Here is a 16,245-nt window from a genome sequence, read left to right as displayed (position 1 = left end):
CAATCCCCAATATTCAAGTATGATATGCACAAAAAAAAGGAGGTGAGTCCCTACACAGGGATATATATTGCAAACAACAAGTGATCAGTGTACCATTTGCATTTGTTATAAATCAAGTGTAAAACATAAATGTCCATATAGTACCATCATACATGCTAAAGGCAAGAGTAACACAATAATTTTCTCCTTATACAGGTGCTCCAGTGTTAGTGCAAGCGGTGAGTGTAAATCCTAAACGATCAGCATGCCCACTCACCTTCCTGCTGCGACCCTACAAGGGTCAAAACACTTTTCGGATCTCCCTGGATCCTGCCCACAATCTCCAGGTAGGTTAGATATCACAGCGCTTTATTGGTCTCTCCTTCCCTTCCAGCTCCTCTTCCATGTACAGGTGACCATAGGCTTACCAATACGTAAAGACCATGTAGGAATCATATAAGGACAAAACAAAGATCCTCCATAGTGCAATATTGGATTTATTGGTAGAATAGAATAAAAATTTCCAGGTAATCAACTCACATTTAAGTAGAAAATGTCACGCACTTTACACCACTAACAATGGGTGTACTGCAGACACTATGGAGTCCTAAGATGGCGATCACCGGAAGTGCGTCACCACACCTCATCTACGCGTTACGTCACGCCCTCGTGACTTCCTCAGGTAAATGGTTGTTTTTTAAAAGTCAGCAGCTACAGTTTTTGTAGCTGCTGACTTTTATTTTTTGACAGGGTGAGCGGAACTCCGCTTTTAAAGTGCCACTGCCTGTTGTCTTCACTTCACCTCTTCCCTATAATTGATTGTGTGGCAAAGGTACTGATTGGCAGCTTCTGATGCACAAGAAATAGATATGAAAATAATGGTTGATAGCACCTTGGGGTGAGTCCATATCAATTGACTGGTAATTTTTTACTCTAGCATTTAAGACGGGGACAGCAGTTTGGAGTGGCAGCCAGGAAGTTTGTGTTTTACTTAGACTCACTATATCCTTTTAAAGCTGAACCCAAGCCTTGCATCCAGTTGTGCACAGATGTATAGGCTCTTCATTTAAGCTAAAATTGTTTTCTCTGATTTCACTGCACACTTTTAAAGTAGTTTCATAAGGCTTTTAAGGACTTGGAACAGCTCATGAATTTAGCTTTTATTTACGACAACAGGTGTGACAGAAATGTAAAAAGAAAGTATACTGTAGGGTTTTTGTTGTGTATTTGTGCATTTTCTGTAACTTGATGTTCCTTAACATGTAACAGTTTAATAAACAAAAAAATAAAGAAAGAAGTTAGAAAAAAATACATGTTGTGTGGTCTCTTTTTTAGGTTGCTTGGTTTGCCTCAATTTTTTAAAATTTCTAATAGACATAAACCAGCAAAAAATACCAAAGAGCAAAAAAGGAAATGGTCTAAAAACAGTGGTATGTCATTTTTTGGGGGGGAGGGAGGGTTGTTCATGTTGATGTGATTTCATAAAGTAAAAGTAAAATAAATACCCCCAAAATAGAAAACATTGTTATATTTCATTTCATTTTTGTTTTTGCTTATTTTTTTGTGCTTTTTACTTTTATTACATTTAATTATTTAATTATTTTTAATTTTTGTACCTTTATACTGGGCCTATAGTTATATGTTTTTTTAAAGTTGTTGTTTGGAGGTTCAAACTCAAAACAACAGCAAAATACATCAAAATGTAGGTGAAGCAAAGGAAAAGAATGTTTTATATAGGACAAATATTTCAGCTTTCAATGCTGTCACACTTTGAATGACAAGTACTGTCATGCAACACTGTACCTAAATGACATTTTTAGCATTTTGTTTAGACAAATAGAGCTTTCTTTTGGTGGTATTTAATAATCACTGGGTTTTTTCTATATAAAGGGAAAAATACAGAAACCCCCCCCCCACATATACTTCCACATTTCTTTGGTAACCCCCCCCCCAAAAATCAGTGGATATCTTTTAGTCTGTGTGAAAGTTATAGCGTCCACAAACTATAGTATATATATTTGAAAATTGATCAATCCTGATGTACTTATGGCCTATCTCATTTATTGAGGCCTGAAAATGACAGGACAATACAAATATACCCAAATTACCTCTTTTTGGAAAGTAGACTGTCAAAGGTACTGTATTTAGTAAGAGGCATGGTGAGTTTTTTGAAGTTGTAATTTCTGTCACAGGTATTTGGAAAATGAAGAAATTTTAAATATATGTTTTTTTTTCACATTTTCTAAACGTACTGTCACCAGTGTAGTACAGCGATAACTGGTGTGGTGGTGATCATGGACACTGACTGGTGACAATATGTAAAAAAAATAGTAATTATTTTCAATTTTAAATTTTTTTTCCTTTCTTTCTTTTTTATGATTTTGTTTACATACTGTGACCAGAGCAGCACAGTGTTACCACTACTCTGGGGAGGTGACAGGATTTGTTTTTTTTTTACACACTATAATTCCTTATAACAGTGATAATCACTGTTATAAGCAACTGTTTTTTATGAATGGCATCCATTCATCCAGTGTTTATTATTCTGAAGCTGTGATTGGCCACAGCTATCACATGGTACAGATGTACTGTGATGGCCCCTGTTTGTACCATGTGATCACTGTAACCAATCACAGAGATCAACACAATAGTACACAATAAATGGCTATGAATGAAAGCCATACATTGTGTACAATTTCCATGTGATCTGCTGTGATTGGTCACAGTGATAACATGGTATAGGCAGACCAGTATACTGATTTGTCATCTGCTATGGTAGACACAGTGGGTGACAGATTGCACTGCATTGTGACCCATGAGGCGTGAATGAGGCAAGATCCTGGGAGGAAGTCATATGACATTCACCCAGGATGGCAGTGCTCCTGCTTAGCTGTTATCCTGTTATAGGCTGGGTGGGAAGTGGTTAAACAAAGATAGAGCAAAATGAGGACATTATGATGCCCTATCCAGTAGTTATTTACTTTAGGTAGAAGTAATTAATGCCATTTGATTGCAAAAAAAGTTCTTAATTGTAAAGAAGCCAAGCGGGAGCAGGAAACGTTTTTCAGTTTGAGAAAATTTTTTTGCAGATTGACTGGGGAGAGGGGACAGATATTAGTTTGAAAATTTCCTATTTCACAAATTACTCCAAAGAAAGAAAATTGTATGTAAAACTAATCACTTGAATCTCATATAAGCTTCCCCATACTAATAAAAATCCAAACAATTTTTTTATGTTGTTAAATCTGCTGCTACTTAGTGATCCTGATGTAGACGTTCTTGTTCAGACACTTCCAGTTCTAGGGTGATCTGCCCCTGTCTCTCAATTGTGCTAGTGGTCACATTATGCTATTGGTCACATTGTCATATGACAGAGACTACAAGTGGAAGTTTCAACACCTATTGTGTAGGTATGGGCCATTGTTGTCACTTTTAGGAAATCCCACCCTGAGAAATGAAGTGCAGATATCCTTGGAAAGTATGTATGTAGATAAGAAGTGGCTACAGGAGATTAGCAGCTCTGAGATATTTCGTAAGAAAAAGAAAATTGTTAATGGTATGCAGTGATTTAACAACCAATAAGTTTCAGATTCAGTTAGCATCTACTTTAAGGCTACATTCACATGGTAACGGATCATTAGGCAAGGAACAAAAGTTTTCTTATAAATGATCAGTAAATAGATCTGTTTTTTTTTAATGCATAAACATTTTCCTGTTCTTTTTTTCATAGGTGTATCTGTATATGCATGTCCTCAGACACAAAGGTTTGGATTTTGTGTTACTGATCTGAACGCAGTGCATGTTTATGCATCTGTGTGAGTTTCTCCATTAAAAACAATGCAGCTGCATTCAGATATGTAAATAAAAAATGGCTGTAAATGCATTTTTTTACAGCTTCGTGAATGAGGACTAAGGCAAATCGTAGATGATGTGATTTTCTTTCCTGCACCCACAAGCTGAAATCATTCAATTCCTCCATCAAAATAATAAGTGCTCTTGTGTTTTGCCAGCAGGGAGCCCTCCCTGCCAGTAGAACACAATGAATACTCCTGGTGGCAATAGCCACTGGCACTAATCACATGCAAAAAATCCTACAGGCTGGTTTTACTGAAGTCCCTGCTGAACTGGTCAAGATTCAATCCATCAATGGCCAGCTTAAAGCAGACATTGCATGAAAACTCATGTTCCTTAGACCATCTCCCCATAAATGTTACATTTTGGTTTTAGGAGGAATCTTCTTGAATATCCCAGGATCTTTCAGAAGGCCCACGATGTCACCCTTGCCTAAGTACCACTGCTGGAAACTGGGGTGTAATGTAGATGTAATTTTATCTTTTTGTCTAAAGCTTGATCAGCTACTGTTAGTCAAGCACAGGTAACTTCTTTACAAATCAGACATGTTACGGAGAATACATTGAGGCAATTTATTAAATTGGAGCATGCAAAATCTGGTGCAACTCTGCATAGAAACCAATCAGTTTCCAGGTTTTTTTTGTCAAATCTTAATTGAACAAGCTGAATTTAGAAGATAGAAAGAAGTCCTTGATGCAATGATATCCAGTGCACAAACAGAAGTGCTCAGTGGAATAAATGGCTGCACCCACAATTAATATGAACCGCAATCCTAAGTAGAGTGAACTGACATCCCAATGTGGAAAAGAGGCATCCGTGAAATCCTTCACCACCATGCACTCACTGGAACTAAGATCAAAAAGGCTTGTAAAAAAAGATCCTCCAAGATATGTATATCTCCTCCTCTCAGGACTGGTGCGTGACCTGGTGAGGTGAGGTGAGGAGTGCGCAGTGCAGGGCTCAGTCCTGTCCATCTCACCTCAACTCAACTCACCTCACCTCACTAGGCCAGGTATCAGCCCTGAGAGGAGGAGATGTTCATATCTTGGAGGATCTTTTTTTACAAGCCTTTTTGATCTTAGTTCCGGTAAGTGCATAGTAGTGAAGGATTTCACGGATGTCTTTTTTTTACTTAGGATTGCGGTTCATATTAATTGTGAGTGCAGCCATTTATTCCACTGAGCACTTCTGTTTGTGCACTGGATATCATTTCATCAAGGATTTCTTTCTATGTATTTGGACTGTGTGTTTAGTCACCATTATCAATGATTGCACGTATTATATTATATTTCTTGTATACCTATTGTTTTGATATGTAGTAACATTCTTGGGCTATTGTATCACATTTCACCTGCATTTGCTGATTGTTTTTTATTTTTTAGGTGGATACACCAATTTTGTTCATATAGCGCAGCACTTTTGTTTTGGTATGTTTATTGTGCTATAGAGTGGGTTCACCATTCCCAGTTTTTCTCTTAGCGCTCATTATATACAGTTTGAATTTAGAATATGATTGGCTACCATGCCCAGCTGTACCAGATTTTGCACTCTCCAGTTATAATAAATTAACAATTCCTTTACTTATGAACAGGGTGCATCCAAAAATGAGGGCAGTTTTGGACTTACAGTATTTGCAGACATGTTTGGCAAACTGAGTATCATGGATGCACCAAATAATAAATATTTATTTTACAATAAAGATTTTACTAATTTTTTTAACAATTCTATATGCCATCTGTATTAAACCTTTAAACTTGTAAGTCTAAACAAATAATCATCGGGATGAAAACATGTAAAATACAGTCACTTATTTATTTGGACTAACTTGCAAAGAAAAAGACTATAACCTATAATAGTAATAATAATCACCATCACAGCCTTTTCATTTTTACAATATGAATAGGTTCAATAGTTACAAAATTAAACAAAATAGTATGTTAGTCTAGCATTTTACTGCCAATTGTTGGGTACAAGTAAAAAAACATATTTACCTTAGTGCCTTACATGCCAAAAACTGAGCCACAGAGAGGCATGGGAAATGCGCACAGGCAAAATTCAAAACATTCAAAAAATAATTAGAACATGGAGCGAAGGAATACAATGACCTTCCTCCCTCTCAATCAGATCCTGCCAGCTTCGTATTTGAGTCTGAAAAATTGCACTAATGAAGCTATTTGAAAGCTCTTGTGGACAACTGCTTCCTTTTTGAAGATTAAATGAATGATGTTGATGTGATTAATCTTAGTACAGGGAGTGATGCAGCAGCCAGAAAATACCTTGGTGATTTTCATAATTAAACTAAATCAACATTTCAAAGAAATGCCAGTGTTATCACTTGTATATTAGGATTACATTCATTAGACAGAAGAAACAAATAATTTAGGCAAACAAGGTTTTGCTCTTGGTGTACAGAGACTTGGGTCATGCCTTGCAGTGTACTTTAAATCACCATTATCTTTTCTGCTTTCATTTGGAGGTTACTTGTATTTTCTTATAGAAATAATCTACTTGGGAAATATAAAAAAGGAGAGTGAAAAGTTCTAGCAAGGAATGTTGACAAACTATTATCTATTATTGATAAAGTATAAACCTTTCACACTGCTGTTTATAGTAGTGGATCCTGTTACAAATTAAATACTATGATATGAAACCAAAAGTAAAAATAGTTGTGTCCAAACAAACTAACCATCTAAAAGGGTAAATCAGTACTTGAAGGTGTGATTTTCGAATGGAGAAAAATTTTTAGCTAGCTCAGCAGTCTTATTTTTTTTTAATGCTGGTTCAGCTCGATGGTACATTCTAGTCAAAATGAAGGGAATGTATAGTGTTAAAATTATTTTTTATATACTTGTATTTAAACATCAGTTTTATGTAAATACTGTTATCAGTGGGTGTTAATGTTTTTAAAAAAACTTGTTTATGTCCATAATTTATACATATACTGTATTTATACACACACACAGTGTATATTTATATACTGTATATATGTCCCTGCTTTGCTGTGCTACACATAGGTTGTGCTTTACTGCTCCTTCTCGCAAAGCAAGTGTATAAGTCATTTAACTTATAGAAGACAATCTAATTATTTTTATATCACATCTATTATGCAAATTACTAAATTTCTTGCAAAAGTAAAAATATGGAAGAGCGATCACAGCAAGAAATTCATTCAAAAAAAGTCAGATGAAATTTCTTTATTATGACTCAAAATTATCAGAAGGTACATTATGTTTTTCCAATAAACCTTAAAGTGTCTGCACAGTAAAACTTTTGTGTTTGGTTTTGAAAAGAGTAGGGACAGCTTAAAAAACATATTTATCTCTGTCTATGTTCTCCCTGGGGAGATTGACCCTTATTATTTATATTAGTAATGATTGTCATAAAGATATTAATTGATGTTGTAACCAGAAGAGGAGCTAAGCAAAAATATTGCAATGGGGATACCTATTCCAGTGATATCTGTCTAAGAGGGAAATGACTTTCACTGTGTAAAGATTTGCTGTTATTCCTGTTGTGCCTCCAGGATGGGAAATGCATTGACATTTTCCTTCTCCAATATTCCCACCGCTATAGCACAGCTTCTATGATAGGAGGAGGTGGGTGGGAAGGGTTGGCTTAGTACTTATTCTTTATGAATACCAGTCACAGCTCAGTCAGCTGATTATAGTCGTCAGGGCCATATTTCATATTGACTGGCCTCTGGGCAAACATTTTCTTGACCCCACCCCCATGCAATTTCGCTCTCCACCTGCTCTGAGACATAAAATAAATAGCAGCTAGACTCAAAATCAGTTTACTGCAGCAGATCAGGCACCAGTTGTGATTGGTTGCCAGAGGTTACAGACTATCATTACCACTCACTGGCTAGTTGCTAGAGGTTACAGCACTCATTAAGGCTTACTGATTGGTTTCTAGCTGTTACTGCACATCCTTACCACTTACTGATTGGTTTCTAGCTGTTACTGCACATCCTTACTACTTACTGATTGGTTGCTAGAGGTTACTGAACATTGTTACCACTCACTGATTGGCTGCTAGAGGTTACTGTACATCATTACTGCTCACTGATTGGCTGCTAGAGGTTACTGCACATTATTACTGCTCACTGATTGGTTGCTAGAGGTTACTGCTCATAATTTTTGCTCACTTAATGGTTGCTAGAGATTGCAGCAGATCACTACTGTTCACTGATTGGTTGCTAGAGGTTACTGCACATCCTTACCACTTACTGATTGGTTTCTAGCTGTTACTGCACATCCTTACTACTTACTGATTGGTTGCTAGAGGTTACTGAACATTGTTACCACTCACTGATTGGCTGCTAGAGGTTACTGTACATCATTACTGCTCACTGATTGGCTGCTAGAGGTTACTGCACATTATTACTGCTCACTGATTGGTTGCTAGAGGTTACTGCTCATAATTTTTGCTCACTTAATGGTTGCTAGAGATTGCAGCAGATCACTACTGTTCACTGATTGGTTGCTAGAGGTTACTGCACATCATTACTGCTGACTAATTAGTTGCTAGAGATTACAGCACATTATTACTGCTTACTGATTGATTGCTGTTGGTTACTGTGCATCATTACCACTTACTAATTGATTGGTAGACGTTACGGCACATCATTACAGCTCACTGATTGGTTGATAGAGTTTACAACACCTTATTATGTCTCACTGATTGGTTGCTGAAGATTACAGCACATCATCTCCTTACTGCCTGCACACCATGGACTGAGATGGTGAGGGGACCCACCAATATACAGAAAACTCTTAGAGATCCTAGGACTCCTGGGATCAGTGGCAGTACTGGGGGGGGGGGAGGGTGTGATCAGTGGCAGTGCTAGGGGGCTGATGGGATCAGTGGCAGTGTTGGGAGGGATTGGATCAGTGGCAGTGGTGGGGAGGGATGGGATAAGTGGCAATGCTGAGGGGACAGGGTGAGTGACAGTGCTGGAGGGATGGGATCAGTGGCAGTGCCTGGGCTGGAATGGGTTTAGTGGCAGTCCTTGGGGTGGATGGGAACAGTGGCAGTGTGGGATGAGGGTGGGAGGTGACATTTCTACATCGACCACCAATGTTAAAGGAAATTTACACTGATGACCAATATAAGAGGGGATTTACACTGACCACCGGGGTAAGCGCAAATCTGCATTTACCACCAATGTAAAGGGGAATTTACATTGACCACCAATCTAATAGGGAATTCGCGCTGACCACCAATGTAATGAAGAATTTACACTGACAACCAATGTAATGGGGGATGTTACACCAACAACCAATACATTTCTACATTGGTCACCAATATAAGGGGGAATTTACACTGACTATCAATTTAAGGGAGGTTTCTACATACCACCATCTTAAAGGGAGGATTTGACACTGACCACAAATGCAAATTAAGATTTTTTACCAATTACCAATATAAAGAGGAGTTTCTACACTGGCAACCAATGTAAAGGGGATTTACACTGACCACTAATGGGAGCATTCACAGTGACCACCAATATAAGGATGGAGTTACAATGACCATCAATGTAAGGGGGACATTTATTCTGACCATTAGTGCAATTGAAAGGATTCTACACCATGCCCCAATGTAATGAGAAGATTTACACTGACCACCAATGTAATTGAGACTTTTAAAGTATGCTCACATTTGTCAAAATCACTTTCCTGACACCACAGAAATGTGCTGCCTTTTAGCAGATGCACAGCAGTTCCATTAATTAGTAATTACATTATTAATTATTAATGGCATCTGTTGATGTGCGTATTTCACATACACCAAAATTCAGGGTGCTGTGGAACTGTGTGGTTTTGTGTAATTTTGAAAAGGACTAGGGCTTTTTTCCACATTTCTAGCGCATAGAGCAGCCCATTGAAATGAATAGGCTGCCCTACATATGATGCAAATGGGATACATCGGGTTAATAGTAAGTCATGTCCCTTGTGCTGACTTTTTAAAAAAAAGTAAATTTAGGCATTGAGGACTGGTAAGCTGCAAGGTTTGTTCTTGGGCTTAGATATGCTTTAAACACCCTTACAGGCTCTCTTCTGCCTCTTTCTTGCATAAAGCCTAATGTTAGTACAAATATATTTCTCAAATATACCAATCAGATTCAAACCTGCCTGAAAGATTAAGTGTGATTAGTAATGCAGGAAACAGAGAAAGTTACAACAGTGAGGGTTCAGGAAAAAATTCCCTCCTATTGATTTTGTTAAATAATATGTGAAAAACTTGCTGCAGTGGATTATTTTAAAGTGATAGTAAAGGCAATAAAAAAACATAACAAACATGTGTTGCAGTGATTTTGCACAGAACAGCCCCGATCCTCCTCTTTTCAGGTCCCCTAACAGTGCTTCTGGTCCCTCTCTCCTGCCAAGTTCCTCTGAATAAGCAACTTGCTATGGGGGCACCCAAGCAGGCTCACTTCTGAGACGCTACTCTACGTGTCCTTTCACACACAGAATCATGGCTCAGTCCTTTCTCCACATTGGCTCACTGGATGGTATTGACAGCAGCCAGTACCAATGGCTCCCACTGCTTACTCAGCCAATTAGGAGGGAGAGTCCCCGAAGAGCAGAGGCTCTCGTGCACATTGCTGGATCGCAATAGGGCTCAGGTAAGTATTAGGGGAGCTGCTGCACACAGAAGGTTTTTCATTTTCATGCATAGAATGCATGAAGGTAAAAAATCTTGAGCCTTTACAACCACTTTTAACTGAAGTGTGTATTGGATGGCATTAGATGGCATCATTGATGTCTTTCACTACTTTTTCCAGGAATTTCATATTAAGGTCAAAATGGTCATGCTTTTGGATTCAATTAACCCTTAACCAAACCCAGGCTTTTTAAACTGCCTGAGTACTGCTTAGTCCTGAAGAAGGGGACATTCCCCAAAAGCTTGTCCTCAAAATTGTATGTTAGTGCAAATAAAAAAAGTATCACGGACAGTACTCAATTGTTCCTGTAAACTGATGTAAAAAAAATTAAGTTAGTAAATCATCCCATTAATATTTATCCTGGGGAGGAGAAAGAAAAATGTTAGTAGAGCTGTGGGGTTTACAAGCGTGTGCAGTGCATTTGAGTTAAAGTTGTTTTATGTGGATATATTGTAACATTTTATACTTCACATAAACCAGTAGGGCTCCACTTACCATTACCACCTCACTTTCTTATTTTGGGAAAAAAACCTTCTTAGGATGATTGAAAGACTAAAGTTCTCCAACTTCCAACCTAGCCAAGGCCAAATGGTTCATGACTACCAATTAAAAAAGCATTAAAATAAGAGTATCAAAACAGCTGTACGTTGTTTAACCACTTGCACTCCTGAGGATTTACCCCCCCTTCCTGACCAGGCCTCTTTTTGCTACTCGGCGCTGCACTGATTGAAGTGATAATTGTGCGGTCATGCAATGCTGTACCCAAACAAAATTTACATCCTTTTTTCACACAAATAGAGCTTTCTTTCGGTGGTATTTGATCACCTGTGCGCTTTTTATTTTTCACGCTATAAACAAAAAAAGACCAAAAATTTTGAAGAAAAACAATATTTTTTAATTTCAGCTATAAAAAAATATATAGTAAACTCAAAGTTAGTTAGAAATTTAGGCCAAAATGTATTCTGCTACATGTTTTTGGTAAAAAAAAAAATCCCAATAAGTGTATATTGATTGCTTTGTGTGAACTTTATAGCGTCTACAAACTATGGTATAGATACTGCAATTTACGCCATTCTTTTGCTATACAGCGCTGCACTAGTTTAACGGACAATTGTGCGGTCATGCAATATGGTACATAAATGAAATTTATGTCCTTTTTTTCACACAAATAGAGCTTTCTTTGGGTGGTATTTGATCACCTGTGCACTTTTCATTTTTGCCGCTATAAACAAAAACATTTTTGAAGAAAGAATTTTTTTTGAAAAAAATATTTTCTCATTTCGGTCATAAAAAATATCCAAAAAAACTAAAATTGCATCATAAATTTATGCCAAAATGTATTCTGCTACATGTTTTTGGTTAAAAAATCCCAGTAAGTGTATATTTATTGCTTTGTGTGAAAGTTATAGCGTCTACAAACTATGGTATAGATAATGGAATTTACACAGCTTTTACTTTCTGACTGCTCATCACATTTCTTGAGGTGCTAAAATACCAGGGTAGTGCAAACACCCTCAAATGACCCCTTTTTGGAAAGTAGACACCCTAAGCCAGTGATGGCGAACCCGTGGCACGCGTGCCACAGCCGGCACGCCGAGCCTTATCTGTGGGCACGCCAGGAGAATCCAGCGGCGTGCTGTCTTCCCGGCTGTAGTGTGCGTGACAGCCGGGTCCCAAGTGCGCATGCACAAGAAGCAGTGCTCTTTGTGAATGGTAAGGCGGTACCTGGGACACATGACAGATCCCAGAAGCCGCCGGACCAATCACAAAGCGCAGCGCTTCTCGCGCATGCGCACTGGGCATCCGGCTGTCCGACGAGTGCCCACACTACAGAAGCCGGGAAGACAGCGCGCGGCTGGATAAAGGAACAGGTAAGATAAAAAAAAAACTCTGCGGAAGTAAGAGCGGGTACCTGTCAAATTCAGGTACCCGCTCCCCCTCCCCAAAGGTCAGCAGTCATCTCTGTACTGTCCGCAGTCTCTGGTCATCCCTGTGCTTTCCGCAGTCTCTGGTCATCCCTGTGCTGTCCGCAGTCTCTGGTCATCCCTGTGCTGTCCGCAGTCTCTGGTCATCCCTGTACTGTCCGCAGTCTCTGGTCATCCCTGTGCTGTCCGCAGTCTCTGGTCATCCCTGTGCTGTCCGCAGTCTCTGGTCATCCCTGTGCTGTCCGCAGTCTCTGGTCATCCCTGTACTGTGTCCGCAGTCTCTGGTCATCTCCGGTACTGTGTCCGCAGTCTCTGGTCATCCCTGTACTGTCTGCAGTCTCTGGTCATCCCTGTACTGTCCGCAGTCTCTGGTCATCCCTGTACTGTGTCCGCAGTCTCTGGTCATCTCCTGTACTGTGTCCGCAGTCTCTGGTCATCTCCTGTACTGTCCGCAGTCTCTGGTCATCTCCTGTACTGTTCGCAGTCTCTGGTCATCTCCTGTACTGTGTCCGCAGTCTCTGGTCATCTCCTGTACTGTGTCCGCAGTCTCTGGTCATCTCCTGTACTGTGTCCGCAGTCTCTGGTCATCTCCTGTACTGTCCGCAGTCTTTGGTCATCCCTGTACTGTCCGCAGTCTCTGGTCATCCCTGTACTGTCCGCAGTCTCTGGTCATCCCTGTACTGTGTCCGCAGTCTCTGGTCATCCTTGTACTGTTAATTAGTTTGCACTACTGTACGAGTTGTTTTTTCTAAACCAAAAGCTCGATATTCAGGTTTCATTGCAGTGTTGGCACTTTGAAAGAAATAAGTTGGTTTTGGGTTGCAGTTTGGGCACTCGGGCTCAAAAAGGTTCACCATCACTGCTATATACAATATAAATCTTCCTGTAAATAACCCAAATAAATCCAAAATGTCCACAACAAATATAGTCCAAAGTTTCCACAACTACTGTTTTTCAATCTTCCAAATCGTGAGAAAATGCCGGATACCTCAAAAAAATTAGAAAAAGTGCATTACCCTTATTCAAAAACACACATACTGAGTACATGCACACCACTCGTGAAAGAAAAAAAACAAAAAAAAACAAAAATAAAAAATAAAAAACTTAAATTTATGTGTATATGCACTTATATAAAGTGAATAAAAATACACAGCACTCTGTGACACTAAATAAACATACTAAATGCTCCAATTTGTAAATAAACAATCTGTGACTCTTCACTTGTGAAAACAAATCCACAGCAATTACGCAATCCGTGATAATGTGCTCAATTAAGTGGTTCCACACTTTAGTAGGATTTCATACAATTACCCTCTCTCTGTTAAAACTAGCAATACAAGCACAAGCGGATGTAACCACTTCAATCTCCCCCGCTCCTCATAAGGCAGAAAGGACAAATTCAGTGGAGTATATAAGGGTAAGACATATATTTTATGGTTACATCCGCAGGGAGGAAGTAGTGGCTACCCTGGAGTGCTTGTATTGCTAGTTTTAACAGAGAGAGGGTAATTGTATGAAATCCTACTAAAGTGTGGAACCACTTAATTGAGCACATTATCACGGATTGTGTAATTGCTGTGGATTTGTTTTCACGAGTGAAGAGTCACAGATTGTTTATTTACATATTGGAGCATTTAGTATGTTTATTTAGTGTCACAGAGTGCTGTGTATTTTGATTCACTTTATATAAGTGCATATACACATAAATTTAAAAGTTTTTTTTTTTTTCTTTCACGAGTGGTGTGCATGTACTCAATATGTGTGTTTTTGAATAAGGGTAATGCACAATATGCAGTTTTTCTAATTTTTTTGAGGTATCCAGGATTTTCTCATGATTTGGAAGATTGAAAAACAGTAGTTGTGGAAACTTTGGACTATATTTGGTGTGGACATTTTGGACTTATTTGGGTTATTTACAGGAAGATTTATATTGTATATAGGTTTTGTAGAAAAGGTTTTATATACAAATTAAATTTATGTCCTTTTTTTCCCACGAATTGAGCTTTCTTTTGGTGGTATTTGATTGCCTGTGAGTTTTTATTTTTTGCGCTATAAAAAAAAGGCTGACAATTTTGAGAAAAAAAAACAATATTTTGAATTTTTTTTGCTATAAAACATGACCAGTAAAAAAATGTTAAAATCAAATTTTTTGTTATAAATTTCGTCCAAAATGTATTCTGCGACAAGTCTTTGCTAAAAAAAAATCCCAATACGTGTAAATTAATTGGTTTACATGAAAGTTATAGCGTCTGCAAATGGTTGGAAAGTTACTGGGATTTTTTTTTTAACAATAATAATGGCGGTGATCAGCGACTTATGGTGGTGATCAGCGATTTATGACAGTGATCAGTGACTTATGGCGGGACTGCGGCGTACATTTTGACACTGGGGGAAACTGACTTGGGGTCACTGACATCGCCAGTGACACCAATACAGTGATCAGTGAAAAAAAAAAAACACTGACACTGTATTAATGGCACTGGGGAGGAAGGGGTTAACATTTTTATTCGATAAAAGGGTTAACTGTGTGAGCGGAGTGTTTTACTAGTGGGCGGGGGGTGTGTGCTTCACAGGAACACACTGATCCCGAGAGCTAAACTCTGCTCTCAGGATCAGTGTGTTAGTAACTGACAGGGAGCAGAGCTACAGTGTAAACACTGCAGCAGTGCTCCCTGTCAATGATTGCTGGTAATCGCCGGGACCCGGTGATTGACAGCCGTGGCCACGATCGGCGGCGCGGGTAGGGCGGGCGCGCCTCGCGCGTGCCCCCTACCTGTTTTGCAAAATAACGTTTTAAAACGTGATTTTGCGCAGGGGTGCCGCCCTGTGGCCGTTTTAATACAATGGCTGGACGGCAACCAGTTAAAACTAAAACTAGACATACAAACAAGGTTTTTATTATACTAATACACACTCATAACAATAGCAAGAAGCAACATAACATTAGCAGAGTGGAATGTACTCACAAGCCAGGAGACTGCAAGCAATATTATAGATAAAATGATGTATGTTTAGTATGGCCCTGGCACTTCTTTTTCTAGTGGCAAGAGGAAAGTAAATAAATTCCTGTTCTAAGAGGGAAATGTTTTGCAATAGTTGTGGAGATCTTTGGTGCTGCCTATTGTGGACATTTGCTTGCTAAGCAGGATTATGATCTACTGAATGAACGGCAGTTTGCCTTGCTTAAGAACAGGGTATATGGAAGACAGCAGCACACCAATGGTGGTCTGCTATGTGAGATTACAATAGCGGTAGAATGGACATTTTGTCCAGGGCCTTAGACAATGGGGGGACCTGGAGATGCTAATAAAATGTCTGCCTTCAGTGATGCTTATAGTAAGTCCGGTTCCGCTTTCCAAATCCTTAGACTTTTTTTTACTGAAGGCAGTCGGCAATCTTTCTATTCTTTTCAGTGCAGGGTACCTTTATGATAATCAAATGATCATAAACAATACATATGCACATTCTCTGTCCATTGTTTTCATATTATCTGCAGTTGTTGCATATATAATTTGCATACTTCTACATTGGATCCAATTCAAAATTGAAAGCCTAGCTTCCACTTGAAGGTGAGTAATGCAAAGAAAGCTGATATGTTTATTTTTTACTACTGCTGGGAAATTCTTTTTTTTTTTACAACCTAAAATGAATCCACCACAGTTTTTTGAGTATGCTATTTCACAACAAAGTTATTGTACTTCTACTTGCTTCAGTTAGATTAAGATACTTTACTATGAACTTGCCATGGGTGGATTGTACTTTCACAGGAAGACTTCAGACTTTCTTTTAGTGTAGAGATTATTTTGATAGTGTGTAGTTTCT

At 38.7% G+C, this 16,245-nt stretch overlaps 2 long non-coding RNA genes across 2 annotated transcripts in view; one reads left to right on the top strand and one right to left on the bottom strand.

Annotated features, from left to right (window-relative positions):
• LOC149459917 (uncharacterized) overlaps positions 1-16,245 on the top strand; it is a 65,799-nt gene that overhangs the window by 33,975 nt on the left and 15,579 nt on the right. The window contains exon 2 of the long non-coding RNA XR_016313176.1: positions 196-326. This is a non-coding gene — a long non-coding RNA (uncharacterized LOC149459917). The remainder of the gene's footprint in view (positions 1-195; positions 327-16,245) is intronic.
• The window catches only part of LOC149459918 (uncharacterized), a 33,263-nt gene that overhangs the window by 10,317 nt on the left and 6,701 nt on the right, over positions 1-16,245 (bottom strand). The window lies entirely within an intron of this gene.

The sequence above is a fragment of the Staurois parvus genome, unplaced genomic scaffold (genome assembly GCF_062004578.1).
Source record: "Staurois parvus isolate SC_StPar_1 unplaced genomic scaffold, SC_StPar_1.0 ptg000243l, whole genome shotgun sequence".
Taxonomy (NCBI): Eukaryota; Metazoa; Chordata; class Amphibia; order Anura; family Ranidae; genus Staurois; species Staurois parvus.
Note: the sequence above shows the minus strand (reverse complement) of the source record. Positions and strands in the feature narration are given on the sequence as shown.